At 46.7% G+C, this 7,214-nt stretch overlaps 1 long non-coding RNA gene across 1 annotated transcript; it reads left to right on the plus strand.

Moving 5' to 3' along the window:
- The first annotated feature begins 352 nt into the window (after positions 1-352).
- Positions 353-6,834, plus strand: LOC140849955 (uncharacterized). The gene is made up of 3 exons (XR_012132423.1): positions 353-781; positions 4,026-4,914; positions 6,699-6,834. It is a non-coding gene; the product is annotated as an uncharacterized lncRNA (long non-coding RNA).
- Positions 6,835-7,214: the final 380 nt, after the last annotated feature.

Consider the following 7,214-nt stretch of genomic DNA (forward strand, 5'->3'; position numbering starts at 1 on the left):
GCTGGAAAAGAGAAAGCCAACATGAAGTATCAGGCCTTCAAAATCATCTAGGAGAAAGAAGGCCTTGGCTGAACAAAGCCAGTGGCAGTGGAGAAGTGATGGGAACGGGTTCCAGGCCAATTCAGAGGCAAAATCAATAGTATGGTGAGCATTAGACTTCAGTGCTAAGTGGAAGTTCAGGACTGAAATTTTTACCTTTATCAAGCAAAATGGGAATTTGCAATAATTATTTGGAGACTATAAAGGAGGGAAGAGAAACACACATGTACACGTGGCTTTTTATAATAATCCTTTATTTGGGTGACTTTTGCTGTCATTTCCAAGTTGCCCTAGTTTTCATTCTTTCTTCAGTCTGTAGTGGTACTGATAATCTTCTCAAAAAAATGTCTGAAAATTTCTTGTTTCCATTGTTGGAAACACAGCTCATACGCTTCATGCCTCCCTTTTGCCTTCCTGCATTGTCCTCATCTTTCTCCACCATGTGTTCCAGAAGCATGTATCAATCAGTATGGGGCCATCAAAGGCACCCTCATCAAAGGGTTGCATCCAGGTGCTTCCCTGCTCCCTGTATTTCAGGTGAGCTCTTCCAGCAGGGAGCAGCAGAAGGAGCAGATAGGATGGGGGTAAATATCCTATCCCCCCACCAATTACAGAGAGCTACTGGAGGGAGACCTCAGCCACCCCATCTCTCGAGTAGCTCACTTGCTCTCTCTTTCCAGGTTGGTTCTGAGATCCTGGGAACTTCTCTTCCCCTTCTGCCATTGCCTCCTTGGGTCTAGAGGTAAGAATGGAGCCCCCATTAGCATTACTAGCTCAGGGTCCTACACTCTCCCTTTTGATTTCCCTACAGTCTGCCCATATCCATGTAAATAGTGCCTTGATTAAACTGTCGTCAATTGCTCAAATTGAGTGTAGCATCTGTTTCCTGCTGGGATATTAACTGATGCAGAAATTGGTACTGAAAATAGCTCTAGGAAACAGACCTTCAACTTGGGGTTCTGGGATCAGGAAAGGGGGCATGAGTAACTAACTGCATCTGGGGATTGTGATTATTCAAATTAAAGTAGAATACAATGAAGGGCAGGTGGAGGACAAGTTGTTGGAAAATCAATTCACTGTAGCAATTAGTTTCTATGGTAATAATGTGAATTAAAAGATCGTGGCATCGGGTGGCTTCTTCTGATAGCTCTAGAGCAGAGGTTCTCCATTAGTGCAATTCTGTCCCCCAGGGAACTTTGGCAATGTCTGGAAACGTTTTGATTGGCACAATGTGGGAGTGAGAGTTGCTGTTGGTACGTGAAGGTAGAAGCCAGGGATGGTGCTAAGCTGTCAGAGTGCAGAGTCTATCACTCTGCAGTGATGAGTTGAGAAACCTGCATGAAAAGCAGTAAGAACATGAGTAGAAATCAGGGAGTCTCCACGATGGATGGAGAGCTCCTCATCTCCTGGAGTTTGGGTCCAGGAAGGCTGGAGACCACGCAGTGGTGTGGTCATAAGGATGGCAGACAAACACTTACCCTGCCCAGTCTCACACATACCAAGAAGAGGGGCCTTCTGAAGAGGCACGGAGCCCCGAGGCATGGGACAAGAATGTTTGTGCCGAAACAGACAAGACAGGGAAGACTGAACTCTCAAATCCTTCTGAAACTCATGCAAGGGGAGAGAGCCCCTTGACTTTCCCCTGAGAAGGAGCTGGTCTCCCCTAGTATGAAAGCTTATGAATGACTTCAACTAAGCCAGGAGCCACTCCACCTGCTAATACCCTTCATGATACACTGTGGATAAAGTGAAGGTCCCTATGGCCAGGATTGTCACCTGGCCCTGGTTGGCTAGCTCACTACATGTGTGTGGGCAATACGTTGCTATTCACTCTATATTAAGAGCTCCACCCAGTGCTCTGGGCAACACGGTGGCACGGCTGCAAGGCTGCAGGAGAGCAGAGCAGAAGCTGGAGTGGTGGCAGTGCCGAGGACAGAGACTGAGACAACTGCGGTGGCAGAGAGGCCCAGAGAATGGCTGTGTGGGCAGAAGGGCCCAGAGACAGAGACCAGCTTGCTGCATGCAGACTCGCTCTGAGTGGACGGGATTCTAGTGATTGACCTGCCACTGTGGAAATAAAGTTGGGTAGAAACCCTTTCACTCCAAGAACGTTCCACTGTCATTTTTTTGGTCTCGTTGACAGTGAACTTGTCTGGGGCTGAAAACCCACTGGCAAGACACATACACTGTACCCATGCCTAGAGTGTTCTAATTAGAGTTTGACTCCAACATCGACAGGAAAAGAAGTACCAGTTCGGTTGTGGAAGCAGATATACACCAAATTATATATATGAAGCCAATCTCTCCTGGCAAGAGCCCAGGGAGCATGTGAAAGAGCAGATGCTAAGTGGTCAGACCAAGGAGGATTAGACATAAGGTTTGAGCAGGCCATGTTCAATAAAACACCTGTACTCACTGCAGGATTCGGGTCTAATGTGTTACCCCAGACACCTGGGGGACAGGGGTCTAAATCACCCTCTAGGTTAACTAATTGAAGTGGAACTCCATAGCAGTTTACTGTATGTGAAGTGCAAATGCTACAACTCCCCTGGCATGTACTAGCAGAGGCTTTCTGGGTCTATCAGAATCACCTGGGTACTTGGTAAATATTCCAAACCTTCTCTACTGCCACTCCACTCTACTTCTCTAGAGCAGGGACTCTCAGACCTCAGACACATCAGAAGCACTTGGGAAGCTTTCAAAATCTGTAAAGCCTAGGCCACATGCTAGACCAAGCAAATCAGACTCTGAGGCAGGGACTCAGGCGTCAGTAACTTTTGAAGCTTCCCAGGTGATTGTAATATGCAGACAAGATTGACAGTCAGTAGATAAAGGGTGCTGAAGGTCCAGAAGAGAAGGTTTTTCCTGCAGAGCAATCCCAGGAAAATGTCATGATCTTCCCCATTCTTTCTAGAGTTGTCAATGGATGTCAGCAGTATAATTATGCAATGAAAATAAGGATATCCCAAGGTTTTTAGACATGAGCTCTGACTGGGTTCTAACCCTTGGAGACCTAGGATGTGGCTTTGGCCCACTGGCCGGATCGGCGTGGGGGAGGCCAAGTGGTAGATGGAGCCCTGACCAGAGCTCCTCCCTCAGTTGGGCTCGTGGGATGGTGACTGCACCCTGTGGTGTTCCCCAGACCCAGAAAATATGGTGATGATAAATATACTTACTCACTGAGAGAATTTCCTCATTTATTTCCTGGCCACTGGAATAAAGACTATTATAGTAGACAAAGCCAGATGGAAACCCCTGGAAACTCTCCCCCTCCACTAACCTCACTGAGAGAGTGAACCAAGGTCAAACACCACCTCTCTAAGGAAGGTAGGAGACCAAAGCCTCCACGGCATACTTGAAAGATGCTTGGGTCACCTGTTAATCCCTGTTCACCTCGCCTGTTCGGCTGATACAAAAGTAAGATGGGCCATGGATTTCCCCTCACCAAAGGTGGACACTGAGCCCTTAATGTGACGTCCGTCTTCAGGGTGACCAAGCTGCTAACTGATGGAAGTCGTTACCTTGGGCCCCTCTCATAAGGAAGGGAATGGTGACTGGTCCTCACAGGGGGAGACATGCTTGGCAGAAAGCAGTCTTCCTTCCCCCACTTCTGCCAGTGCTGCTACAAATGGACTGACAGGTGCCTTTTCCACCATCATGTTGGCCTGCACATATTGCTTCTGTTCGAGGAAGTCGTTTCATGGTGAGGGATGTATGGCAATGCGATTCTGTTATTGGCCCCTGTTCGTCATCTCAGAAGCTGAAAGCTCAGTTACTATACCAGTTGGGAGACAGTATTCTGCTAGACTAGACACTATCCTAGAATGACCTGCAGTACATTCCCTAACCAGTGGCTCACATGCGGTGTCATCTTACCTGTGCCTGGGTTCAGAACCAAGGCGTGCAGGTAGCAGTGGCCTTAGTTACTAAACTCTTGATGAGTGTTTGCTTTCAGTCTCACAATCTCAGCTTCATTGTCCTTACAGGTCTTATGCCCAGGCAAGGATGCTTCACTGGAGAACAGAGTCCTGATTGCAAGACTGGAAAGCTGACACTCAGCCTTCGCCATCTTGAACCCCTCTTATCACCAAGCCGACAAAGAAGGGGGTGACTCCATCATCAGAACTGATCCCGTGGGGGCCGCTACTACCCTGAGAACACGGGGTTCCCCAGAGTCAGGGAACCGTGACCACCCCGTGACAGTAGGCTGTCGGGCCCAACTAAGTGAATATCTCGGTCAGCCCACCAAGCAGAGAGCCCTGCCCAGACGAGCGCCGGCAGAGTGTAAGGAGAGCATAGGACAGGCGGGGAAGGGGACTGCGTGACCAGCACAGGTGAGCCGCGCAGCTTGAGACCTTAGCAGTTCTTATTTATAGTCACTGTGTATTCCTTCCTTTTTATTATCTGCTATATTATGTACAGACCCCAAGTTGTAGCTAATGTCTTACGCTTCAGGCAGAAAAGGGTGTCTGTCTCGGTATCTCCCATGATGGTATGTCAGCTTTGGGGATTTTCTGTGTTTCCTATATTAAGGACATGGATTTCTCACTGGGTGAAGTTCCAGGGTGGAGGCGAAGGGACCAAAGGAACAGATTGTATGGAGACCCTCCAATGCCACTCCAGAACCACTGTCTGCCCTTCTCCCCCTGCTGCATGCCCTAAGAGCCTGACCCATAGCACTGAGCCTTTGACCTCTGGCTTCCAGTTGAGTTTACACAAGAGGGAGCATTAACAATAAATCAGAGAGAGAGGGGGAGGGCAGCGAGGGAGGCACGTCTTTATTCTTCCGGTTTCTCCCTGCGGGGCTGCCGGGACTAGCAACCTACCTTCCTGGGGTGACGGGCCCCTCCAGACAGCCCACTTCTCCCAATTCTGGTTAGTTGCTTTCTGCATTTGCCCTGTCAGGCCCAGGAGTTCTCCAAGACACCGGCACCAGCCTCTACCCTGCCCACACATATAACAAATCTCTTTATTAAAATTGCCTCAAATTACCCAATCTGAGTGTGCCATCTGTTTTTGCCAGGACCCTGACTGATACAGTTCTCTTAAATAGATTTTTTCTTTATATGCTTTTGCTACCTAAAAAGATTTAGGAATTTTTAATTAAAAGAAAAGTTTCCAAAAAGAAAACTCATTTTGGATGATTTTTTTTTTTTTTTTTACATTTTGGGATGAAGAAATTCTAAATGGCCCTGATTTTGGATTGCAGTCTGCCAAACTGCACTGTAAATAGCTTTGATTTGGAATTGTATGCCCCAGACTCAAGGTTATTTGCAAATTTATTTTACCAAAATCAGAAACCAGGTTTGAGAATCCCAGTCCTCTTATTTAAGGGAAATATTGTAACAAACTGAGCATAATTGAAGAAGGAAAGTATAGAAACATTTTTCTAGCCCGTGTATATCTAATTTGCAAACCACAAACAGTATTTAAGCCATTCATTTGAGCTCATTTGCTCAGTTATTGCAGCTACTTCAATCAGAACCATAGTTCTCTCTCTGTGCTGCCCAGCTGAGGATGTCAATTCAGCACCCTGTTCTTAGTACGCTGAGTCAGAATTTCTAAAGATTCTTTAACAAGCTAGCCAAAGAAATTAACACATTTTATTTCTCTTCAAAAATATTCAAAATCTGAATATAGGCAAAAATAAATGCATCTCAGGATGGGTTATAAAATAAGCACTCAGAATAATGTGACAATTAGTAAGAACAGGACTAAAATTATTTCTATTTTTCCAGGTAGCAGTGTACTTACTTCAATAGTTGGTTCTTGTGATTATACATATATGAGAACTGCATAATCACTGACTTCATCTCTTTGTACTCATAATTTCAGGAGGTTTTTTCTAACATCTGGATGTTAAATGTGATTCTTTTAGACTCAGATTTAATTAAGCCCCCAAACTTTACGACAAGATGACAGGTGCTCTGTACTTCCACAGCCCGAAGTGACTTAGGCAGTGGGTCACTTCAGAGGATGGTCAGAGAGAGTTGCCAGTAACTGGGGTGAGGGCCTTTGCATGCACTTTAAGCCCATGAGGGGGGGTCACAAGATGACTACTCTAATATACTGACACTCATACCCCCAGAGCAACGGATGTAACCTTTGCTGCATATTCGATTCACTGAGGACCTTTAAAAATGTCCATTAGCTCAGAATGTCTGGAAGTAGGAGTGGTTTTTAAGCTCCCAGGTAATTTTCAGTGCAACAAAATTTGGGAACTGCTACCCTAAGGTTTGAGGGAGCATGAGAATCAGTTATGACCCTCCTTGGAAAGAGTAAAGATGCAACTGACTAAATAACTGAAGGGAGGCGGCTGGAGGAGACAGGAATGCCTGTGTTTCCTTCTGGGTCAAGAAAAGCTGCTGCCCAGGGAGGAGCCTGTCTTAGGCCCAACTTGTCTTGTCCTTACCAGGCCAGGAAGGCTCCAGCCAGGGCTGAGGCAACCCTGAGGAGAAAGATACCATCAGTTATTGAATGCAGAGGCTAAGGGGGGAGCAATTCAGTGGCTCCCAGAGCAGATGTGTCAAGAGGGCTCCCCAGAGCAGCCCATGAGCTAGCAAGGACGCCAGCTCTGGCTCTCACCAGATCACTGCAGTGCCAGGAGGCAAGACTGTCCTCACCCCTTCGCCTCTTCGCCCTCTCCACCTCTTTTGTAGAGTCCAAGAAATGAGCAAGCAATGGAAAAGTTACAGAAAAGCTAGCAGAGAAGGAAGCTGAGCACCGCCTGCCCCCAGTCACGGGCTCTGTGTGAAGCAGTGTGGAGTGTGAAGTGGACGTCAAAACAGATTTGGAGCTTCGATTTACAGGGGTGGGTGTTTTATTACTACTGGGCAAGGGCTGTCTTTGGGATTAAAGACATAGAAGGGAATTTTATTATCTGAAAGTAACCAAAGTTTGGGGTTCTGTCCAAAATTTCATCTAGGGGCAAGAAAAAATGACCCCAAATTTGGGGATTGAAAGACAACAGGCAAAGAATAAAGTTTTTTTCTGCTTTGCACACTTTCAAGCTACAATGGCTCAGTAAAATGTCCATTGTATTTGGTCGTGCACCAGATGGAAAGATGACAGAAGGACCCTGGGCCTGTGACCAGAGCCCCAAATTAGGGCATTTGTCTCAACTGCATGGCAGGTACTTACTCAGAGAGCCAGAGTCCTGATCTCTCTACTCGATG

The sequence above is a fragment of the Manis javanica genome, chromosome 6 (assembly GCF_040802235.1).
Source record: "Manis javanica isolate MJ-LG chromosome 6, MJ_LKY, whole genome shotgun sequence".
Classification (NCBI taxonomy): Eukaryota; Metazoa; Chordata; class Mammalia; order Pholidota; family Manidae; genus Manis; species Manis javanica.